Here is a 25,571-nt window from a genome sequence, read left to right as displayed (position 1 = left end):
TTGGCAATTTGATCTCTGGTTCCTCTGCCTTTTCTAAAAACAGCTTGAACATCAGGAAGTTCACGGTTCACATATTGCTGAAGCCTGGCTTGGAGAATTTTGGGCATTACTTTACTAGCGTGTGAGATGAGTGCAATTGTGTGGTAGTTCGAGCATTCTTTGGCATTGCCTTTCTTTGGGATTGGAATGAAAACTGACCTTTTGCAGTCCTGTGGCCACTGCTGAGTTTTCCAAATTTGCTGGCATATTGAGTGCAGCACTTTCACAGCATCATCTTTCAGGATTTGGAATAGCTCAACTGGAATTCCATCACCTCCACTAGCTTTGTTCATAGTGATGCTTTCTAAGGCCCACTTGACTTCACATTCCAGGATGTCTGGCTCTAGGTCAGTGATCACACCATCATAATTATCTGGGTCGTGAAGCTCTTTTTTGTACAGTTCTTCTGTGTATTCTTGCCATCTCTTCTTAATATCTTCTGCTTCTGTTAGGTCCATACCATTTCTGTCCTTTATCGAGCCCATCTTTGCATGAAATGTTCCTTTGGTATCTCTGATTTTCTTGAAGAGATCTCTAGTCTTTCCCATTCTGTTGTTTTCCTCTCTTTCTTTGCATTGATCGCTGAAGAAGGCTTTCTTACCTCTTCTTGCTATTCTTTGGAACTCTGCATTCAGATGTTTATATCTTTCCTTTTCTCCTTTGCTTTTTGCTTCTCTTCTTTTCACAGCTATTTGTAAGGCCTCCCCAGACAGCTGGGTCATAAAAACTCCTAACTCCATTCTCAATAAGAGTCTCAAGTGCACCTTTTCTGTAGTATGGGTAAAAGAATTCTTATTAAATAGCAGATGCACAGGCAAAACAGCTGACATTGTGTTGTAAAATTTTAGGAGTCTAAAGTGTACTCTTACCAAAGTGGAGCTACAGAACAGCCACCAGGGAGATTCCAGAATGAATAAAAACTCTTCTCCCCAAAAGGAGGTTCAAATATAACATGTTTTGAGCTAAACCTCAGAGTTCTGTGCCTAAAAATGCTTACCAGTTGCTTTAATCATAAAAATTGCCTGGTCTTTTCAGAGTATCTGAAATAGAACTAGTCTAAGGAGTTTGAGCTATAAGTATACCCCCCCAAAAGGATGAAGAGTTAAAGTATATGGAGTATATTATACTTTAACTCTTCATCCTTTTGGGGGGGTATACTTATATGGAGTTATTTATACTCCATATACTTTATATTTATATGTATAGGGAATTCATTTATACTCTGAAGAATGATTGATGTATTAGTTTCCTGTGACTGCTGTAACAAATTATCACGTTTGGTGGTTTAAAACAACAGAAATTTCTCTCAGTCCTGGAGGCCACAAATCCTAAACTGGTATCACAGGGCCAAAATGAAGGTGTTGGCAGGCTGCACTTCTTTCAGAGATTTTATGAAAGATTCTGCTCCTTGCCTCTTCCAGCTTGGAGTAACTGCTGGCATTTCTTGACCTGTGGCCACATGATTCCAATCTTTGCCTCTGTGGTCATACTGCCTCCTCTTCTAAATGTAAACTCTCTCTGTTGTTCTTTTATAAAGACACACGTAATTAACATTTAGAACCCACTCAGACAACCTAGGGTAATCTCCTTGTATCAAAATCTTTAACTTAATGACATCTACAAAGACTCCTCCCCTCTAAAAAAAAGTAACATTACAGATTTCAGGGGTTTGGATGTGGATATCTTTGGGGGGGGGGGGGATGGGGTCCACTTTTTAGCCTACGAGGACTGCTAAAGGTAAAAGTTATTATATAATCAACCCCTCACAGCCAACACTTATGTCTTTATTCTGTATATGATTTACAGTTTTTTTAAAAAAACTGTGAACCATATATTGGAAAACACAATCACTTTTAAAGTACTTACATTATCCCATTTTCCTAGAAAGCATCTTTCTTCATTTGCTTGAGATCCCTACCACTATGAAACCCAACTATGAAACTTTTTCCCCCTATATTAAGAAACGTATCTTTTTCTTCCATGGTTATTGCCATCTTTGAACATAAAGTAAATAAAGGTCACATCAAAATTAACTCTCCCAATCTTTAACATTTTTATTTTCCTCTTATATTTCATTATACAACATGGGAATGAGCAAACAATTTGTTCCTTAATTAAAACACTGCTTGCTCAAAGGATACAGGTGTTAAAAGAGTTTAGAAATTTATTCAAGACTAGGCAAACCATGGAGCAATAATAAATTCTGAGTAAGCAATCCAACTGCCATCATAACACTGCCTGCAGTAAGCATCACCTCATAAAAACCACTCACAGCAGTTTAATCTAAAGCTACAGCTGTAAGACAGATACTGATTTCTGTAAGCTTCTAAAAATGCAAAGAAAGTGTTCTTTATTGGAAAAGTTGTTTTTGGATTCAACATCTGGAATAAAAAGCTAAATTACTTTCAGTAACCCAACAGCTTTATTTAAAAAGAAAAAATAATCAATTCCTATTTGGATTATATCTTTTCACACTATGGAACATAGAGCAGGAACCTTTCAAAGGTGATTTAACCAAATCTTCATTATCCAGTCTTAATTAAGTTTTTGAGTACTGTTGGTAACAGACGTAACATTTTTTGGTCTCTATGTAAAATTAACTTATTGTCACAGGAAAAATAAATGCTTTAAGATATTTTTAAAGCATTTAAAATTCAGATCTAGATAATTTAGTGTAAACTGTACCCTCCTATAATACTTCTCATTACTATCTCACCTCCTCTAACATTACTACTTCAGTTCCCAAGCCCCTATGGATACTTTCTTAATAGCCCAAGTCAGTCTTTCCCCCAGACTTCAGAATGCATCAAGGGTTATTATCAGCCACCACCACTTATATGAGCAGCAGCCTTGTTTTCATTCTGTCCCTTTGTGTATCCATCTGAGACGTTTTGAGCTGTGATACTAGAGAAGACACCTGGGAATCCCATCAACAGCAAGGAGATCAAACCTGTCAATTCTAAAGGAAATCAACCCTGAATATTCATTGGAAGGACTGATGCTGAAGCTCCAATACGTTGGCCACCTGATGCAAAGAGCCAATTCATTGGAAAAGACGCTGATGGTAGGAAAGACTGAAGGCAGGAGAAGGGGACGACAGATGAGATGGTTGGATGGCATCACCGACTCAATGGACATGAGTGTGAGTAAGCTCCGGGAGTTGGTGATGGACAGGGAAGCCTGGCGTGCTGCAGTACATGGGGTCACTAAGAGTCGAACACAACTCAGCAACTGAACTGAACTAATCACTGAACTGAACTAATCACAGGGGTGGGCTTCCCAGGTGACTCAGGAGTAGAGTCCACATGCCAATGTAAGAGACACAGATTCGATCCCTAAGTCAGGAGGATCCCCTGGAGAAGGAAATGACAACTCACTCCCGTATTCTTGCCTGGGAAATCCCATGGACAGAAGAGCCTGGTGGTACAGTCCATAGAGTCATAAAAGAGTGAGACACGACTGAGCACCTAAACAAGAATCAGAAGGGTCCTTAAAAAAAGAGAAGGCAATATGATGGAAGCAGAGATATAAATCAAAGAAAGAAATCTGAAGATGCTATACTGCTGGCTTGACAACGGAGGAAGAATTTGTGAGCCCAAGGGCTGTAGGTATAGCAGCCTCTAGAAGCTAAAGAAGAAAAGGAACGTGAATTCTCCCCTAAAGCCTCCAGAAGGAACACAGCCCTGTCAACACCTTGATTCCGCAAGATCCACTGTGAACTTCTGGCTGTCGGAACTGTAAGATAACAAACTTGTGTTATTTTTTAAGCCATCATATTGCGGTAATTGATCATCGCAGCAATAGCAAAGTAATATACCACCTGAACCCAAATTATCAAGAGAAAGCCAAAGGGAGAGTGGGACAAAGTGAAAAAAATATGAATTTCAGTTAACTTGTCCAGTAGTCTTATCTTCTGCCAGAAGAAAATTAATGCACTCACAGGAAAAATAATCTTAATCTAGAGATGTAGTTCTCAAATTTGGCTCCATACAGGAACCACCCGGAGAGCTTTAACACAATTCTGATACCAAGGTTCCATTCCAGACTACCTGAATTATCATCTCTGGGGCTCTTGGTACGGTTAGAAAGACAACCACAAGGTTGGTGATGGACAGGGAAGCCTGGCGTGCTGCAGTCCATGGGGTCACAAAGAGTCGAACACAACTCAGCAACTGAACTGAACTAATCACTGAACTGAACTAATCACAGGGGTGATTCCATGATTCATTTATCCATGAAAACATGCATAGCCAGGGTGGAGAACCCACTGTTCTAGCTAAAGATTAGTTTTTAGTGATCCAAGGAAACTTCTGAGATTCCCAATTGGTACAAGTTTCTGAAACTGTCCCCCATAAAGATGTGGTTCACCATTCATCAAATGTATGTTTTGTTGACTTTATATTTTACAGTAAGAAGTTGCCTAGGCAAATTCCTAAAGGCAAAATTACGGGCTCAAATGGCAGGTAACTTTTTTTATTCAGACAAATACTGCTAAATTGCTAGACCACTGTACCCTTCTACCAATTAAGAATCAGCAACACTTTGTTTAAAAGCCTGCCTAATTTGACAGATGGAAAATAATATTTCATTGTTGTTTTCATTTGCAAGCTTCAACCATGAGTGAAACTGAGTAAATTTTCATAGCTTTACTGGCCATTTTGGGGGCTCTGTCAATTACTTATTCATATTCATTTCTATTAGTTTTTTAAAAGATAATTTGTAAGAACCTTTTCTGCTAAGGAAATCAACCTTTTGCCTGTCATGACTGTTAAATACTTCCCCCGTTTGTTGTCTTTTGCCTTCGGCTTCTTTAAGCCACAGATTTTATTTTTTATATATCTTTAATGTATCTTTCCCTCTATGGCTTCTTTGGAAAGCTAATCCATACTCTAAGATTATAAACAACATCAACCATAACCCATACTTTATTCTAATATTTCCAGAATTTCATATTTTACAAAGGTTGGGACCTTTTCCCCTCCACCCGCCCCTCATTGTCCAGGTATCATTTACCGTTTAGTTCATCTCTTCTCCGTAACGTCCACTGACAGAAGTTATCATGCTTTTAACTTAAAACAAAGATGGAAAAAGAGGGGGAAAAATGTATATATGTGTGTGTGCGCACACACACACACATATCCTTATGTAATATGTATGTGTGTGTACATGAAAAACTCTGAAGTAAAAGCTTAACACACTTTTTACATAGTCAACAATAAATATAACGCCTAATTCAGGTATAAAGAGTTTACAAATTCCCATAAGGTTATGGAAAATTAAAGTAAGCATTAGGCACACTGTCTCTTCCTCTCCCCTCTGCAAAGCAACACAACTGTCAGCAGGCTGACTTCCTCACAAGCAGTGAAGAATAAAGGCCCCCAGCGGTTTTTTCCTAGGGTTGTCCTCATTCTTGCAAAATACTTGTTGCCACTAGGTGGAGACAATTTTATAACAGGAAGATGAGTTACTGAAAGCAAAGTAGCCACAAAATTTTCTACAAATATATACAAATAGTAAAGAAGGTCTGCTTTCAATTTTTGGGTAAACTAAGGCTGCTGCTGCTAAGTCGCTTCAGTCGTGTCTGACTCTGTGCAACCCCACAGAGGGCAGCCCACCAGGCTCCCCTGTCCCTGGGATTCTCCAGGCAAGAACACTGGAGTGGGTTGCCATTTCCTTCTCCAGTGCATGGAAGTGAAAAGTGAAAGTGAAGTCGCTCAGTCGTGTCCGACTCCCAGCGACCCCATGGACTGCAGCCTACCAGGCTCCTCCGTCCATGGGATTTTCCAGGCAAGAGTACTGGAGCGGGGTGCCAATGCCTTCTCCTAGTCATTTTAATTGAGGATCCAGTTTCCTTATTTGTAAATTTAAGAATTTATATTAAGTAATACCAAGAGCCCCCTTAGCCCTAATATTTTATAGATCAAAAGGCTTTCCTAAATGTCCTTTCCCTAATGGCTCAGCAGTAAAGAATCTGCCTGCCTATGCAGGAGACACAGGAGACGGAGGTTCAATCCCTGAGTCAGGAAGATCCCCTGGAGGAGGAAATGGCAACCCATCCAGTATTCTTGCCTAGGAAATCCCATGGACAGAGAAGCCTGGCAGGCTACAGTCCAAAGGGCTGCAAACAGTCAGACTCAACTGAGCAACTAAGTATGTCCTCTTGGGCTAAGAAGGTATTCTACTTCCAGCAACTTCTTTCAACTTGAAAACTTCACCAACCAAAACCAGTCATTTCCTCCAATCTTTTTTCAAAGTTGATCAAAAAGAGGTGTGTTGTGTATTAAAGTTCACACATCTAACACTCCAGGTCACATACAAGGCTTTCTGCACTTCCTCTTATGTACTTCTCCACATCCATCTGGCATGTGTGCACACATATTTTAAACAATGAGCTAGCTATAGATTTTCCTCCGACCTGGTATCTTTGTGCTAGAAGTTGTACATCTGGAGGGGTTTCTTTGCTTTTTCCCTTGTATTTTTTTTCTTCTTTGCTCCATTTGGTCAGAACCTTCCATTTTTGTTGATTTCCTGAATTCTTAGTTGTCTGCACTCTGATAAGACATTCCCTGCACTTGCACTTAAGCTCCTGGTTCTCATCTGCCGGTCTAGATTTTGTAACCCTTCTAAAATTTTATCAACCTCTGCTTGCCTAAGGGGTTCCCAGTCAGCTGCTTCATCCAATTATTGAATCTAGTGAACTACTGGCAAACTACTGATTTACTTAGCTCTCAAACTCAGGCACAATCTAGGTTCTCAGCCCCGAACATGCACCAACTCTACCACAAACTAACCACATTCTTAGAGAAGGATTAATTTTCATTCTCCCCATGCTTCAAGATCAAGAGACACACCGTACACTGTTAATTTCCTGAGCAGAGCAGAAAAATTCTGAGTTCTTAAGTTGAGCAAGAGGAGCTACCAACTTCATTTCACATCCCTACCCAGATTACAAGAAACTGTAAACAGGGCAACATATTGATGTGTGTAAACAGCTTACTACTGACTGTGGACTACTGCTCTATGCCGTCAGCATACATGGTTGGCTCCCAATAAAAATCTGCAGATTTAATGGCAGAAACAGATCAGTATTTCTATCTCTGAGAGGAAGATGTGAAACACAAGGAAAGCATAAAGCAAAGCTTGAAGATTTACATATGCTTATCAATAATGGCAAAGCTAAAAAGAGACTTCTAACAACTAATGACTTTTAGTCCAAAATCCCACGTGCCAGAATAGATGTTTAACAACTTTGGAAAAGTGGTACACCTCCCGTTCTTGGGAGGAGAAATGCCCATCAAGTGCAGATTCCTGCTGGAAGGAGCAGAAATGCTGCTGAACACACTTCAGCAAGTGACAACACACGAGGTAACAGCAACATTCCCTACGTCACAGAAAATAGACCAACAGGGTCTACATTTCTCACAAGGGCATACTTCGTTCAAAAATTAAGCTGCAGAAAGGGACGGACACAGAAATTTAAAAATCACATTAGGAAAGATAAGAGAGAAAGCTGAAGGCTGATGTCTCCACATTCTCCCAACAACAACTGGAATAAGCCTTTCAGAAGACAGCTAGGCAATTCATTTCCAGAGATACAAACATTCATAATCTTTCACCCAGTAATCCCAGTCTAAGGAAATAACACTATTAATAATAACAGATAACATTTATATTTATCACTTTATATGAAATCTTTCTTAATCCTAACAACCCTATGAAACATGTACTATTAATTTCCTTCATTTAATAAATCAAGCCAAAATATAAATAACTAAATAAACAAGCAAGCAACTAGCTTAAAGTCTGCAGTGTCAGAGTAAAGACTCAAAACTCAGGTCTGCCTGACTAAGAAGGCCATGCCCTTAACTATCACACCGATTATTACTCCTACTACAACAGTAAAAATGCTGTCAGCACGGACACGTCTGCTGCATCATCAACAATGGGAAATTTTTTCAATCATTAAAAATAACAATTAGTCATACTATAGAAAATGATTAGTAATACTTATAAGGCAGAGAGATGAAAGGAACGACTAACTTGTAGTTGTGCTACAATTTGTTGTTGTTGAGTTGATCAGTCGTGTCTGACTTTTTTTGCAACCCCACAGACTAGACCGCCAGGCTTCTCTGTCCATGGGATTTTCCAGGCAAGAATACTGGAGTGGGTTGCCATTTCCTTCTCCAGGGGACCTTCCCAACCCAGGGATGGAACCCGGGTCTCCTGCATCTCCTGTATTGGCAGGCAGATTCTTTACCACTTCGCCATCAGGGAAGCCCCGTGCTACAATTACAGCTACGTAAAAGTTAACATTTTAGAAGGCAGCATGGAGTTGTCAGGAGTCTGTGGAGAGGGTTTCCCTCATTTTCCAACTCCTACTACTATTATGACCAAAATACAACAGGCACAGGTTTGAACAGTTTTAAAACAATAGATTACAGGAGTAAAGAATGTGTTTCTGGTGTCACTTTGGCACACGGGGTAGATTTTCTCTTGCAGAAAAGCAACTATTATGGAAAACAGCGGCAGCCAGACTGGGATTTAGGAGACCTCAATTCTCATTGTGGGTTCTTGATACTTCAAAAATGTAAACTGATTTCTCTTCTACCCTTATCTCCTGGTTTTTGCAACTTGCATCAAAAAACAAAGTTTAAAACTGGCAAAAAGCAGAGCCTGCAGTTTCAAAGGCTGGAGTCTTAGAAGAAAAATGAAACCAGAAATTTTTAGAAAGCTGTGTTACAGCTCTAATAAATCTAAAGATTAGCATAATCCCTAGATTCATGAAAGCAGCAAAAATTTGGCATAGCTCAAATATACCAGAAATCAACATGACTTTGAACAAGTCAATATACAGCTTTTAATTTATCTATAAAATGAGCATGCTTTAGGAAATACATACTTATTTTCAATGTCCATTAGGGCAGAGTTTCTTATTAGCAATTAAAAAATATATTTAAATGTGTATATATTAAAAATGTATAGATACATATGTCTACTAGGGTAAAGTTACTTATTACCAATTAGCTTTCAAAAATCTTTATGTGGGTTCTTCAAATAACCAATATTAAGAAGAGAAAACCATAATAATACTATAAAAAAAGAAGAACTTAAGTAGCTAAAGCAGCAAAACTCATTGTCTCCTAAGGAAAATTTATCCTATATTAAATAATAAATGGAAAGGAAAACTAACATTAATTTGATACAACAGACACTGTTTTCGGGCACTTTTTAAAAATAGCTTTCCCTCTACCTCTACTTTTTAAACAAAATCCTATAAGTTCATGGCCCTTGCTTAATTTTTCTAAGTCTATATGCCCCTTGAGAATCTGATGAAAGCTAGGAATTCTTATCTTGGGGGAGGGAATACAAAGATAAAAAAAACACAAAAGAACACACATACAAAATTTCAGAGTATTCATGGATCCCTAAGAGATACCTGGACTGAAGGCCAAGAACACTTGCTCCACACAAAGAGTTCCAGATCTGCAACAAGGAAACAGAAGTTACCTTCTCTCTGTTTTCTTCAGCTGTACTACACAACAAGCTGTTGCCAACAATGATGCATTTATTCTAAGCAAAAATAAACAAACAGGACCTAATCACACTTACAAGCTTTTGCACAGCAAAAGAAACCATAAACAAAATGAAAAGACAATCTACAGAATGGCAGAAAATATTTCCAAATGATGTGACTGACAAGGGATTAAATTCCAAAACATACAAATAGCTCATACAGCTACACCACAACAAAAACCAAACAACCCAATTGAAAAATAGGAAAATTACTGAAATAGACATTTCTCCAAAAAAGATATACAGATGGCCAACAACCATATAAAAAGATATTCAACATCACAAATTATTAGAGAAACGCAAATCAAAACTATGTAAGGCACTGTCTTACTCCAGCCAGAATGGCCATGATCAAAGTAAACAAATAACAAATGTTGAAGAGGATGTAGAGAAAAGGGAACTTTTCTACACTCTTGGTGAGAATGCAAGCTAGTGCAGCCATTATGGAGAACGGTATGGCAGTTCCTCAAAAAACTTAAAATTGAGTTGCCATTTGATCCAGCAATCCCAGTTCTGGGCACATATCCAGACAAAACTATAATTTGAAACGATACATGCACCCCTAAATTCACAGCAGCACTGCTTACAATAGCCAAGACATGGAAGCAAACTAAGTGTCTATAACAGATGAATGGATAAAGAAGATGTGGTACATATATACAGTTGAATACCACTCAGCCATAAAAAGGACTTAACGCCATTTGCAGCAACATGGATAGACCTAGAGACTCGTACTAAACGAAGTCAAGTCAGAAAGACCAAGACGGATCCACACAATACCACTTATATGTGTAATCTACAGTGGGACACAAACGCACCTACGGATAACACAGAAACAGATGTGACAGAGAGACCTGTGGTTGCCAAGGGGGCGGGGTATGAGGGAGGGAAGGACTAGGAATTTGGGATTGGCTCATGTAAACTAGCATATATAGCACGGATAAACAACAAGAAACTATATTCAATATCCCGGGATAAAGCACATGGTAAGGAATGTATGCACACAGCTGAATCACTTTGCTGTACAGTAGAAAATAACACAACACTGTAAATCAATTCTGTGTTGCTGTGTGCTGTACTCAGTTGCTCAGTCGTGTCCAGTTTTTTGCGAACCCATGGACTGTAGCCAGCCAGGCTCTTCTGTCCATGGAATTCTTCAAGCAAGTATACTGGAGTGGGTTCACACTTCCTACTCCAGGGGATCTTCCTGACCCAGGGATCGAACCTCTGTCTCCTGGGTCTCCTGCACTGGCAGGCAAATTCTTTACCACTGCACTACCAGGAAAGCCCTTAATCAACTATACTTCAATTAAAAAAAAAAAGACAGATTTGTTCTTACAAAGATAAACTACGGAGACAATAGGTGCTACTTGTTAAATACTTCCATCTGGCTGCCACAATGAACGCTGTAGGTCCCTACCATCAACATCAGTACAAAGATAAAAGGAACCTTAGAATCCAACCACAAGGAAATGGATAAATACACCACGATACATCCACTTGAAATATCACACAATCATCAAAAATGTTATCAAGTTGATTATGGAATAGAAAATGTTAGTAATATCTAAAGTTAGATTTTAAAATACACATAAATTTAGACTTATATAAAAAACACAGTTAAAACTATGCTTTAAAAAGCCTAAGTCAGTCAGATCAGTTAGTTCAGTAGCTCAGTTGTGTCTGACTCTTTGCGACCTCATGAATCAGAGCACACCAGGCCTCCCTGTCCATCACCAACTCCCGGAGTTCACTCAGACTCATGTCCATCAAGTCAGTGATGCCATCCAGCCATCTCATCCTCTGTCGTCCCCCTTTCCTCCGGCCCCCAATCCCTCCCAGCATCAGGGTCTTCTCCAATGAGTCAACTCATCACATCAGGTGGCAAAGTATTGAAGTTTCAGCTTCAACATCAGTCCTTCCAATGAACACACAGGACTGATCTCCTTTAGAATGGACTGGTTGGATCTCCTTGCAGTCCAAGGGACTCTCAAGAGTCTTCTCCAACACCACAGTTCAAAAGCATCAATTCTTCGGCCCTCAGCTTTCTTCACAGTCCAACTCTCACATCCATACACGACCACAGGAAAAACCATAGCCTTGACTGGACGGACCTCTGTTGGCAAAGTAATGTCTCTGCTTTTGAATATGCTATCTAGGTTGGTCATAACTTTCCTTCCAAGGAGTAAGCGTCTTTTAATTTCATGGCTGCAGTCACCATCTACAGTGATTTTGGAGCCCCCAAAAATAAAGTCTGACACTGTTTCTCCATCTATTTGCCATGAAGTGATGGGACCAGATGCCATGAGCTTCGTTTTCTGAATGTTGAGCTTTACGCCAACTTTTTCACTCTCCACTTTTACTTTCATCAAGAGGCTTTTGAGTTCCTCTTCACTTTCTGTCATAAGGGTGGTGTCATCTGCATATCTGAGGTTATTGATATTTCTCCCGGCAATCTTGATTCCATCTTGTGTTTCTTCCAGTCCAGCGTTTCTCATGATGTACTCTGCATATAAGTTAAATAAGCAGGGTGACAATATACAGCCTTAATATACTCCTTTTCCTATTTGGAACCAGTCTGTTGTTCCATGTCCAGTTCTAACTGTTGCTTCCTGGCCTGCATACAGGTTTCTCAAGAGGCAGGTCAGGTGGTCTGGTATTCCCATCTCTTTCAGAATTTTCCACAGTTTATTGTGATCCACACAGTCAAAGGTGTTGGCATAGTCAATAAAGCACAAATAGATGTTTTTCTGGAACTCTCTTGTTTTTTTGATGTTCCAATAGATTTTGGCATTTGATCTCTGGTTCTTCTGCCTTTTCTAAAACCAGCTTGAACATCAGGAAGTTCATGGTTCACGTATTGCTGAAGCCTGGCTTGGAAAATTTTGAGCATCACTTTACTAGCGTGTGAGATGAGTGCAATTGTGCAGTAGCTTGAGCATTCTTTGGCATTGCCTTTCTTTGGGATTGGAATGAAACTGACCTTTTCCAGTCCTGTGGCCACTGCTGAATTTTCCAAATTTGCTGGCATATTGAGCGCAGCACATTCACAGCATCATCATTTAGGATTTGAAATAGCTCAACTGGAATTCCATCACCCCCACTAGCTTTGTTCATAGTGATGCTTCCTAAGGCCCACTTGACCTCACATTCCAGGATGTCTGGCTCTAGGTGAGTGATCACACCATAGTGATTATCTGGGGCATAAAGATCTTTTTTGTACAGTTCTTCTGTGTATTCTTGCCACCTCTTTTTAATATCTTCTGCTTCTGTTTGGTCCATACCATTTCTGTCCTTTATCGAGCCCATCTGTGCATGAAATGTTCCCTTGGTATCTCTAATTTTCTTGAAGAGATCTCTAGCCTTTCCCATTCTGCTGTTTTCCTCTATTTCTTTGCACTGATAGATGAGGAAGGCTTTCTTATCTCTCCTTGCTATTCTTTGGAACTCTGCATTCTTCTTTCTTTCCTTTTCTCCTTTGCTTTTCACTTCTCTGCTTTGTGCAGAAGCGCGGTGGCCGAGAGGAGCTACCCCATGCCCAAGGTCAGGGGCAGCGACCGAGACGAACTACCCCAAGTCCGAGGTCAGGGGCGGCAGCAGAGAGGAGCAACCCCATGTCCAAGGAGCAGCGGCTGCGCGGGCGAGGAGGGCCGAGAGGAGCTACTCCACGTTCAAGGTCAGGAGGGGCGACCTCATCCAAGGTAAGGAGCAGCGGCTACACTTTGCTGGAACAGCTGAGAAGAGATACCCCACGTCCAAGGTAAGAGAAACCCAAATAAGATGGTAGGTGTTGCGAGAGGGCATCAGAGGGCAGACTGAAACACTGAAACCATAATCACAGAAAACTAGTAAATCTAATCACGTGGACCACAGCCTTGTCTAAATCAATGAAACTAAAGCCATGCCCTGTGGAGCCACCCAAGACGGACGGGTCATGGTGGAGAGGTCTGACAGAATGTGGTCCACTGGAGAAGGGAATGGCAAACCACTTCAGTATTCTTGCCTTGAGAACCCCAGGAACAGTATGAAAAGGCAAAATGACAGGATACTGAAAAGAGGAACTCCCCAGGTCAGTAAGTGCCAAATATGCTACTGGAGATCAGTGGAGAAATAACTCCAGAAAGAATGAAGGGATGGAGCCAAAGCAAAAACAACACCCATTTGTGAATGGGACTGGTGATGGAAGCAGGGTTTAATGCTGTAAGAGCAATATTGCATGGGAACCTGGAATGTCAGGTCCATGAATCAGGGCAAATTGGAAGTGGTCAAACAGAAGATGGCAAGAGTGAACACTGATATTTTAGGAATCAGTGAACTAAAATGGACTGGAATGGGTGAATTTAATTCAGATGACCATTATATCTACTACTGTGGGCAGGAATCCCTTAGAAGAAATGGAGTAGCCATCATGGTCAACCAGAGAGTCTGAAATGCAGTACTTGGATGCAATCTCAAAAACAACAGAATGAACTCTGTTCGTTTCCAAGGCAAACCATTCAATATCACGGTCATCCAAGCCTATGCCCCAACCAGTAATGCTGAAGAAGCTGAAGTTGAACAGTTCTATGAAGACCTACAAGACCTTTTAGAACTAACACCCAAAAAAGATGTCCTTTTCATTATAGGGGACTGGAATGCAAAAGTAGGAAGTCAAGAAACACCTGGGGTAACAGGCAAATTTGGCCTTGGAGTACAGAATGAAGCAGGTCAAAGGCTAATAGAGTTTTGCCAAGAGAACATACTGGTCATAGCAAACACCCTCTTCCAGCAACACAACAGAAGACTCTACACATGGACATCACCAGATGGTCAACACCGAAATCAGACTGATTATATTCTTTGCAGCCACAGGTGGAGAAGCTCTACACAGTCAGCAAAAACAAGACCGGGAGCTGACTGTGGCTCAGACCATGAACTCCTTATTGCCAAATTCAGACTTAAATTGAAGAAAGTAGGGAAAACCACTAGACCATTCAGGTATGACCTAAATCAAATCCCTTATGATTATACAGTGGAAGTGAGAAGTAGATTTAAGGGACTAGATCTGATAGACAAAGTGCCTGATGAACTATGGACGGAGGTTCCTGACATTGTACAAGACACAGGGATCAAGACCATCCCCAAGGAAAAGAAATGCAAAAAAGCAAAATGGCTGTCTGAGGAGGCCTTACTGTGAAAAGAAGAAAAGCGAAAAAGCCCAAAGCTAAAATTTATTTCCAAAGGGAAATACATCAAAATTTAACAGCAATTAAAACTGAATACTGAAAGCATGATTTTTCCAGTTCTTAAATTATCCAATATTAAAAAAAAATTTTTAATAAACTGACAACTGAAAATTATTGTATTGGTTAAAAAGACAACTTAATAACATCGATTTTCCCCCATTCTTAGCTCTTAATTACTTTTAAAAGGACTGAGCAACATATTGCACATAGGAATTAAAACTAAAAACAATCCATTTAAGAAGTGAATGACAGCTTATGTACTCTGTGAAACTTCATGTTTCAGAATAAAATTAATTGACATTAAAAATAATGTTACTTAAATTATACAAAACCGTAACATTAGTTTTTCAAAAGTTACAGAGACTTCTGTGGAAAAAATATTTCAGGAGACTAAACTATGGTTTCCATGGTGGCTCAGATGGTAAAGCATCTGCATGAATGCAGGAGACCCAGGTTCAATCCCTGGATTAGGAAGATCACCTGGAGAAGGAAATGGCAACCCACTCCACTGGTCTTGTCTGAAAATTTCCATGGACAGAGGGGCCTGGTGGGCTACAGTCCATGGGATCGAAAAAGTCAGACACGACTGAGTGACTTCGCTTTTTTTTAAACTATGATAAATTATCACTAGTTAACTCAAATTAGTAAATGAGACCCACCTCTGAAGACAAACGAAATCGATTACAACATTAGTAAAAGAGAAATTTAGTCTTGACATTTTAGACAATACTCAACTATCAATATCCTAGAGTCTTCAACGTGTTACCATTACTTTACAATTTGGAAGGAAATATTCCTAGAGGACAGCACCTCACAAAAAATAAAAAAGCTATAAAAAAATCTTTCCACTAATTCAACAAGGCATGTTTTCTTCACAAATAATGTCAATTAAAACTTTTAAGATCAGGGATAAGAGGGTAAGTTCATTAAAACTAAACAACAGATACAATTTCTAATCCTGCTAAATGTATTTTTAAAAGTACAGAGATTTTTCTCTAAGTGATATTATAAAACAGCATAAATAAAAATAGGTAGTTTCCAGTAAAAATAGTAATAGCATCTACTTCTACTCCCTCAGGCCCATCATTTAAACAATCTGTGAAGTGGTAGTTTTGGTCCTAGGTGTATAAATTTCAGGTATCGTCTCCTAAGATATTTAGTCCTGGAGAAAAGAAATTAATGAAGCACATCGACCTTAACAGTTACTTGAGGAGATTGAGAATACTACACAATTGACCAGACTTGGGGAAAGTAGGGTTACAGGACATCCACAATTCCTCCTACACCCCATATTTTCATTCTAACAACCTTCTTTTAAATATGAAGACTCAAAAACTTGGAAGTAGACACACAACTATTCCCAAGATCTCTTTCAAGATCCATGCCACAGATCAATCTCTGTCTCTTTCTTAACATACATCTTCTTATATTTACAATGCTCTTTGCTGTTTACCTCTTTTTACCTACATTACCTCTTATATCTTTACAAATAACCTCCAAGTTCAATGGGGATGCAACTTTTTTATTATTATTTTTATAGAAAAGAAAATAGACAGGCCAAGAAGCTTGCTAGTAGTGGAACCAGGCCTAGAAACCAAGTCTCCTGCCTTGAATTCTAAAGTGCCTTCTTCCATGCACAACACTACCCCTCTGTAACACAGGAAAGCCTTCCATAAAACATTTGGCTGGCTTCCAAGACAGCCGTCCCAGGCTGAATTAAACTCTATATAGTAAATAGTATAAATAGTGAGGGTTTAATGCAATTACTGGCATAGAGGCATACATCTTTTTATAAGTGAAAAATCAGTTGGTTTTAAGTTAAATCAACATAGTCTGTGTATGGTGGGGGAAACAAGTAGAATAATTCTAAAAACAAGTCAAAATGAAGTATACAGATCTGCACATCTTACAATAGCTAACAGAGCCAGCATAATCAACACAGGGAGTAGATAAAAAGAAACAGTGGACAACTAAGAAGAATAATGTAAAAAGAAACTGCATGATGCTTTTATTTTTAGAAAATAAAATGAGGAGCTTGTCTTTTCTTCCTCTCTCCATCCCGAAATAATGGAAATTTTAGAACATATATTAGGCTATAAAATAGTAAGAGAAGTAGAAGAGGATTTTATTTAATAGCCATCAAACGAAATCCCTACCAAAATGGCTGGCTCTGGACTATAACACATCAAAAATCCAAAGTCCTATTTCTAGTTCAGTTACTGGTAGTATACAGCTTACATGAACCAATTATTTTAAGCTTTCAATTCTCACATCTATTAAATCATAACACTCTAGCCAAACTATTTGCTCATGACCCTGGAAGGAGGAAACAATGTCTACAAAGGTAATGAGCAATACTTTAGTCCCCATTATCCACTGCAAAAATAACTACTTCTCAAACGTCTTCTAGGTGTGAAGTACTAAGCTAGGCTAAAAGTGCAGAGAAAATGATGGTCTTTATAATCTAAAAAAATAAAGCAAAGAGAAATACTTAACTAAAGACAATAACTGCATGATAAAATTAAGGCATCTCAGAGGAATGGCTTTCATAAGACATCAAACGGAATGAACCTGGGTTTGATCAAAACACCAAACAAAAATAGTGGTCATTAGGTTTAGCTGGGAAAAGAGGCAAGTAGGTTGCTTGTCCTCTGGATTTCCAAAGCACATCATTTATGTATTATTGCATTTAACACTCTGTACAGAAGTTTGTCATCTCCGCTTAGATTGTAAATTCCTCAAGAACAGAGACTTTATTCAATTCACTTTTATATTCCTAATTCCTAGCAGAGGATCTGGCACACAGAAGATAATCAGTAAACGTTTTTTAAGCAGGCGAGGTAAGGACAGGATTCCCTATCTAAATTATTTTAATCTGTATTACTTGTACAGGTCATTTACTCCTCGTCTCTACTCCAAAATCACCACTCGAGACTGCTCTGTGGTGCTGGGCTGAGACTGCGCAACTGCATTTCACCAACTCTTCTGCCAGGGGAGGTCCGTGTTAGGCTTTGCCAATGGAGGTAAGAAAGCAGTAGAAGGGCTGAGGGGACCTCCTTCTAGTCACTGGCAGCAACAATTGGTTCCAGCCTCCAGCTTCTTTCAGTATTCCCCAGAACTAGCCTCAACAGCAGTTCAACAAGGCTGACCTCAAAAGTTCAGAACTAGGCCAATAGAACCTCTTCTCCAAGCTCTTTGACTGATTACTATAATGTTCTCTTTCTGCTCTTATATTCATCTAACCATCTCCCTGTATTCTGTTCAAACTCCTATTGAACTTTCTATTTTGTCTACTGGACACTAATACCCTGTTCTTCTAACTGCTCTCCTCTGAGATAGATATCTTGTTGCTTTATTAAAGGGGAAAGTAAAGGAACTTTGAAATTATTCCTACAGATAAAATATATTTTAGAAAGAATAATGCCAAGCCCTTTAAATTTGTGTGTTACATTGTAACACAAATATCACTTAACTTTTGCAATTTAAACTATCCAGCATGCAAAGAAACACACAAAAAAGAGAGAGGAAATGAGAAATATTTAAACAGTTCAGGCTATTCCAAGCACACCCGCCACGTTCTCTCAGAACACAGGCATCCTAGAAAAAATGAGAGTACAGCCGATCTGCGACTCCGACTCCTCGGTGGTCTCAGTTCCCATAAGCCTCTCCTAGTATGAGCATGACGACATGCTGAATGTGATTCTTAAGTTTAAGGATTTTCTTTTTATTTGCTGTGTTCAACATGGCCCATAGTGCAGGCTGACTACTTCATCTAGTGTTCAGCAAAAGAAACAGCAATCTTCCAAAACTAAAGCTGAACTGAACTTACTGGTATGTTTTTCCCATCCTGAGAGATTTCAAGCATAATTTTTTTATTATATGTGATTTTCATTTTACACATTGACTTTAGAAGCAAACTTCTTCATAAAATACAACTCCACGCTACAGCAGAGACACAGAAAGAAATCCCTCCTGCAGGAGCCCCAAATCAATACAACTGGTGAAAACAAATGACCAAAATACTTTGATATTTTTATATGGTTTGTTACTTCATTTAATAAGATGTCCTCACTAGACAATTTAATCTGAGGTTAATTTCAAAAATAATTTTTTATTATTGTACTTAATAAACTGAATTTTTAAAATTACAACAAAATGGCAGATAGTAGAGAAAAGGCAAACTCAAGCAATAAGAATCTTTCTCAGAATTCTTAGTAATGTATTTATATAGCTCCTGAGCATCCAAAAAAAGTATCACTAGGCCCAGATGTATTAGTCCACCTCTGCTGCCTATTAACGCAAGACAAAAGAGAAGTGAAAAAAATTGTAAACTTGAAAGTTCCACTGGAATTCCTCCACACAGCATAAAAACGGAGAGTGGGCCACCTGCTCGCTTAGCACCTATAAAGTCGGGGACTCATCACCTAGTTCCTGCCTATGGACATAATAACACTAGTTGCTACTTAACTGCCAAAAGTTTTGTTACCACAGTCAGTATATCTATGTAAAATCAACCAAGCTCTATGCCTAACAAGGGACACCAGAGGACCTGTTTGACACATGAGGTAGAAAAAATGAAAAATCTGACGGGGGAACAGACAGGATATCTCAACCTACCGAGAATGGACAGGGTAAATTTTACTGTACCTCTGTACTCAAATTATACCAGGATCTACTCATTTCAATGCAAACAATCATTCAATACGTTGCTATAATAACTTGTTGATATAAGGTTTCAGAGATGAAAAAAATCAGGAAATTAAATAACTAGTGTCTGATGACAATGTCTTCCACAACATGTCCAACAAACAACACTAATTAAAAATCAAGTGTAGATCTGTACACCAGCAGTCTATATAATCTTACAGTGCTTTCCCTTTTTTAAAAACTGTAAACTGTGATGCATTGTCTAGTTTCCCCAGATTTAACAAGCCAGTGAATACAAAATTCTGAATGCTTTAAATCATATCAGAAACACAGCCATGATTTTAATAAAGTGCTTTTTAATGTTAGCTCACTTCTCTCGCTGGAAGGAATTATGCTTCTGTGCTAATGTATAGAAATGAAACTGTCACTGAAACATCTGGTTATATATTATTCATTAGACATATATCACCTTTACTCCAAAGACTGCATAATATAAACACAAACCACAAATAAATCAAGTTAAAGAGATAGACCTGACACCACATGCTGAAGGTCAGCGATAGACAAATGAAATTCCAAAGATGTTTGCTGACCTGCTCCATATTTCTCTCCTCACAAACCTGGGAGCTAGCAGTCTGAGAGTTCCAACAGGCAGAGGAAAAACTCAAAATTCTCAGTATGCTGAATGTCTGCATTGTCTACATTATGTTAATGGTTCTAATTTAAAATTTTTCTATGCAGCACATTTGAGAACCATCAGCATATTTTTCTAATACTCAAGCCCACTAGCCTATTCTGGCAGTTGTCCTTCATAAATTCTTCATTTCACTCTCACACCTACTATAATTAACCTCAAATGTGTATTCCACAAAGGTACCTGAAGAAATATCACCAACCCTTAGAAAAAGTAAGGGGCCATATTTGCTGCGCTAGCCTTGGAAAATGAAGTCTTACATACCCATTGTTTTATTAAAAATTACGTTAAACGTACAAACAAGATTTTTTAAAAATACCTGTTGATTGTGACAAGTAGAAATTTTAGGGGGAAAAGGCAATAACTAAGAGTCATATTGCTGCCATTTAAATTCTTGATAAATCAAAGGATGAAATAACCACTTTAAAAACACAAGTTCTACTACCAATCTGAGTTATTAAAATATTCAAAAACTACACTCTTTTGCAAGTGAGGAAAGTAAATTCTCTGCCAATTATACTAAGTATTCTAGCCGATCATCGTGGAACTACAAAAAGGAGATAATGCAATGCAAATCACACATAATTAGTTTTCAACATAATTCTCAGTCTAAAACACTGAAATCATGTCTCAGTTTTTTTAATTTTAAAAAAAAATAAAGCATACTACGAAAAGGCCGAATGCAAACCTATCCTGTTCACCGCAAACCAATCTTTACACACCTCCGAGGAACCTGACATTCTCAAACCATTTAACCACGTTAAAGGCACACATTCTCTAAAACTTGGGAGACCCAGGCAGTAGAAACCCAAAAAAGGTTTCAAGGAGATAAGCCTGTAAGTGGTCTTCGGGTCCCCCCCAAAATAATCGCAATGAACCTCAAAGTTTTAGCTCAATTTTTTTTTTTTTTTTTTTTTTTTACTAACAGTAGCTCTGGGAGCAGGGAGACGGCTTCACTAGGAGGGAAACGATCCTGACAACCCGGACGAGGGCTCCCCGGCGACACTCGGGGCCAAAGCTCTCGCGTGCAAGACGGGGTTCAAAACGCGAAGCTTCCATCAGGAACAAACCCAGACGCCCCCTCCCCCCTCGACTCCTCCGGGGCACCCTCGCGGGTTTGAGAGCGCAGCAACAGATACTCCCGAGCAGGCAGGCGGCACTCCAGGAATGTTTTCACCAGGAGGGGTCTCCCCGCCGCCTACAGGGAACCCCGACGCCAAGGAGCGCCTCGACACGCCAACCCCGACTCCAGCACCCCGGGGGGAGAGCGGGCTCGGCACACAAAGCGCCCCTACCCCACCCTCACAGCGCGGACACACACACCACACACACACCCCCGGCCGCGAGGGGGAAGCCCGAGGGGGAAAACCCTGCATTCCACGCGGTTCGTCTCCGGAGAGGGGCCGCGGAGAGGCTGGGGGCCCCGCCGGCCCAGGGAGCCGATGGGGTGCCGCAGCGTAGCCCCGGCCTCCGCGCAGAGCTAGCGGCGGGCGGTTCGCACGAAGGAAGGAATCCCCGAGCTTCGCCCACGGGGGGTCCTCCTCAAGCCGGACTCCCACCCCCGCCAAGACCCTCGAAGAAACGCAAACAATGAGAAGCCGCCTTCCCCCGCCATCCCCGCCCCGACAGCGGCCGGGGGCGGCGGCGCCATCTCCCCTCACACCCCCGCGAATACACACACCCGCCCCCCCCCTCAGCTCCGGCCCCGGCGCGGCCGTCAGCGGCCCGCAGCCCCGCCGAGCTGACGCGCGGCCGAAAGCGCCGCGCCCGCGCCCCCTCGCCTCCCCGCGCGTCCCTCGCCTCACCGGCTCCTGCCCCAACCCGGGGCTCCGCGGGCCGCGGCCGGAGCGAGACTCGGGCACAAGCCGCCGGCGCCGCCGCACAATATGGCGAGCCTCGGCTTCCGCAATGGAGCTCGGGAAATACAACAGGGGCCGCTCAATATTCATGAGAGACCGAGGGGAAGCCGGCTTGGCCGGCGCGGCGGGGAGGGCGGGAAGGAGCGGGCGGGCGGGCGAGGGGGCGGAGGCGCGGGACGGGGACGTGCGCGGCGCGGGGAGGCCCGCGGCGCGAGGGGAGGGGGCGCCGCCGCGTGCTGCCGGGAGCGCCCGAGCCTCCGCCCCGCCCCGGGCCGCCCGGCCCCGCCCCTCGGCGCCCTCCGCGGGGCGACGCGGCCCCCGGGCAACGCCCGGATGACGGCGGCGCCACCTCGTTCTCGGCGCTCTCTCTCCTTGAGCTCTCCTGCCCCTGCCTGCGCCCCTCACTGCGCCTCCCTGGCCCGCTGCTGGGGTTCGCGCTCGCACTCCTGCTCTCGCCCGAGACTGCCTCCTGTTCTTACACCCATCCCACTCGGTAGACGTCCTCGTCAGGCTTTCACCTCTAGAACTTCACCTGAACTTCGGCACTCTGCCTTCCCCACCCCACAGCAACGCTTACACACACTTTCCGTCCTTGCAGAGTGAACCAGCAAGACCCAATTCCAGGGGAAGCGACCTTCAATGCTAAGCGTGTATTCTTGGACGTCTGTAAGCGTTCTCCTGGTTCTCATCGGTTTACTTACCTTGCGGCTGTTTGAATCCTTCCTCAGCCCCTCCCAGTATTATCTTCTGAGTTTGAGAATAAGTGATAGATGTAACAGATGTAGTCGTTACCTAAAACACAACCAATTAGTCTACCACCAAGTATATAAAATGTGAATAGATTACGCTACAAACTGAAATAAAGAGTTCCTGATCGCAAGATGTACTATTGGTGAGATGATCTGTTCTCTTGAAAAATAACCAACAATTTCAGGTAGTAAACTGAAGGCACTTGGAACACGAAGGAAGGGAGTGCACTGAGAATTGGGCAAACTAGGTTTATAGCCTCCAATGTGTCTCTTAACTGTGTGACTTAACTAAAGAACATAATTGTTCTGGACTTTACTTTCCTCAGTTGCAGAATGAGAGGATTGTGTTGAATGATTCTTAGGTCCTTTCCAGCTTTTGAACTCTCTAAACTCTCTACAAGCAATGCCAAATAAATGGTATGAATTTACATAAGATTTGGGGAAAGAAAAGGATCAATTCTAGCTGGTGTGTTAGCGAAGATTTCCTGAGGAGCTCGGAGCTGAGTAGGACTGTGAGGGATAGCTTTGGATAAGTAGAAAGAAAACAGGCGTTAAAATATTTAAGACAATGCATCATTTGCCCTACCTAACAATCCATTAAGATAAACAAGAGCAAAACCAGAGACTTAAAACTTCCACTTACTATCTAAGGCTTTAAATAAGAAATGACAATTCTCAGACTCTACAAGCCCTTCAAGGTTAAGCTGTTTTTCCAATGTGGAACAAAAAAAAAGAAAAGAAAATCAGGAATGCTCCTGCCTCTCCCTTCCTGTAAGGGTCCACTTTCTAGAGAGAATGCAGTTGCAGAAGTGTCTCCCTTCTTTGTTCACAACTGCATGTGTCATCGCATTAATGCTGTTCATAATTCAGAACATTTTACTCTAGTGAAAATATATGCAAATAATACGTGGTGAGGTTATGATTTTGAGAATAAACTTTGTAAAAAAAAAAGCACAGGAATTTTATGGATAAAAGCTAAAATAGTACTTTAAAAAGATTGACAAGAGAATTAGTAGAAAAATGGAAAAGTTATGGGATGTCTGGATTAAATGTGATTAACAAGCTAGACCTCAGGCTAGCATCCTTAATTTGAAAGACATTACTGACAGATTAATGGAGCTCGTATTATCTATTTTATCTCTTCCTCAAAAACTTGGACTGAGAGTGTTATGGAAGTCCCCTGACTACATTAATCAGAAAAGGCTATATTATGGTACAGTAGCAGACACCTCATCTCCCAAATCTTCATGCCTTAGCACACCAAAAGTTTATTGCTTGTTCATGATTCTTGTGAATCGGGCTTATTCTATTCCAGTCACTCCAGGAACCAGACTGGCAGAGAGGTCACCCAGAACACAGCAACTGAGTCTCTGTGACAGAGGAAGAAAGTGACTGAAGAATCCCTATGAACTTTTCACATCCTTAGGTTTGGAAGCAAAGGTCATGGCCAAAACTAGTTACGTAGCCTCCTCCATCTTCACAGGGACTGAGTCCCTAAACTGAGGCTGAACGGAGTTCAGGAGAGGTGGTGGTACCTGTGGACAACACTAATGTCAGTCACCCTGAGCCCACCAGTTCATTTCTAGATATTATGGAAAAGCTCTACGTTTTATTTCGTAACACTGGCTCTCTTGAATGCCTTCAAGAAAGGTATGTTTTCAAAAAAAGAAAAAAACCTCACTGTATTTGTTAAGAGTTGACTATCATATAAACAGAATGCACTTTTCATCTTTCTTCCCCCTTTTAAAATTGTATTGTACATTAAATCAATGTCAAGTCCATAGTCAGTCTATCAATAGTGGTTTGACATATCCAGCCTAATTCTTTTTGCTATTTTTTGACCCGATGTAAAGGTCACCACTTTCTAAAACATTTCCTATTAACACTCTCCCCTCTTGTTAAAGTAGTAATTATGTTTTAATCAGGAAGACACTAAATTAATACTATATAATACAAGTATTTTAGGTGGATGACTAGATGATTTCTAGTTAGAAAGTTCCTTTTCCCTCAAAACTTTAAAAGTAGTACCCTGTTAATCACATGCTGAATTGGGTAGACATCTCTGATCACAAAAATCACCTCTTCCCTGGTTTTCTGTTACGGTGATACTGCAAACTGAGATTAGTTCAGCTTGGTCAACTTTTGTTGACCAAAAGTATTAGCACATAGTAGATGTGCTAATACTTTTGCACAGGTAGCACAAGTAGATTCCAAGTGCTTGAAATAAAGATGTTAATATTAACTAGGATACAAGTTCCTTGGGAGCAGAAATCTTGTTTATAAGAAAAAAAGTGTATATCTAGCACGATGTTTGGCATATAGTAGATGCTGAATAAATAGGCATTAAGAGAATGAAAGACTGGGAATCTTTGATCCCAGTGTGTATATGAAGTAGAATAGTTCATAAGATCTTGGTATGTCTCACTGTACTGCATAAGAGCAGATATTTTTTATCAGAATTGCATTTAGTCCCCTAGAGGCTTTCTCTACTTAGACAGTTTGTCTTAAATGGAAATTCTTGCCTGCCTATTCTATATCCACCCCATGGATTTTTTTTTTTTTTCAGCTGTGCTCCAGATATCTAATTGTTACCTGCTAATCTGAGATGAAGATTGCAGTCCATCAGCATTTAATGATTTAATTATCAGTCCCTATGCTTTTGAACTGTGGTGTTGGAGAAGACTCTTGAGAGTCCCTTGGACTGCAAGGAGATCCAACCAGTCCATTCTAAAGGAGATCAGCCCTGGGATTTCTTTGGAAGGAATGATGCTGAAGCTGAAACTCC

At 40.7% G+C, this 25,571-nt stretch overlaps 1 protein-coding gene and 1 pseudogene across 1 annotated transcript in view; one reads left to right on the top strand and one right to left on the bottom strand.

The window, feature by feature from the left end:
- RNF2 (ring finger protein 2) overlaps window positions 1–22,037 on the bottom strand; it is a 44,667-nt gene extending 22,630 nt beyond the window's left edge. Inside the window, exon 1 of the mRNA XM_070768573.1 lies at window positions 21,984–22,037. The gene's annotated coding sequence lies outside the window, so the exon portion shown is untranslated. The remainder of the gene's footprint in view (window positions 1–21,983) is intronic.
- A 333-nt stretch (window positions 22,038–22,370) lies between these two features.
- The window catches only part of LOC109570201 (small ribosomal subunit protein eS4, X isoform-like), a 57,927-nt pseudogene continuing 54,726 nt past the window's right edge, over window positions 22,371–25,571 (top strand).

Source organism: Bos indicus, chromosome 16, assembly GCF_029378745.1.
Source record: "Bos indicus isolate NIAB-ARS_2022 breed Sahiwal x Tharparkar chromosome 16, NIAB-ARS_B.indTharparkar_mat_pri_1.0, whole genome shotgun sequence".
NCBI classification, from domain to species: domain Eukaryota; kingdom Metazoa; phylum Chordata; class Mammalia; order Artiodactyla; family Bovidae; genus Bos; species Bos indicus.
The sequence above is the reverse complement of the archived record's forward strand: the minus strand, read 5'-3'. Positions and strand labels throughout refer to the sequence as shown.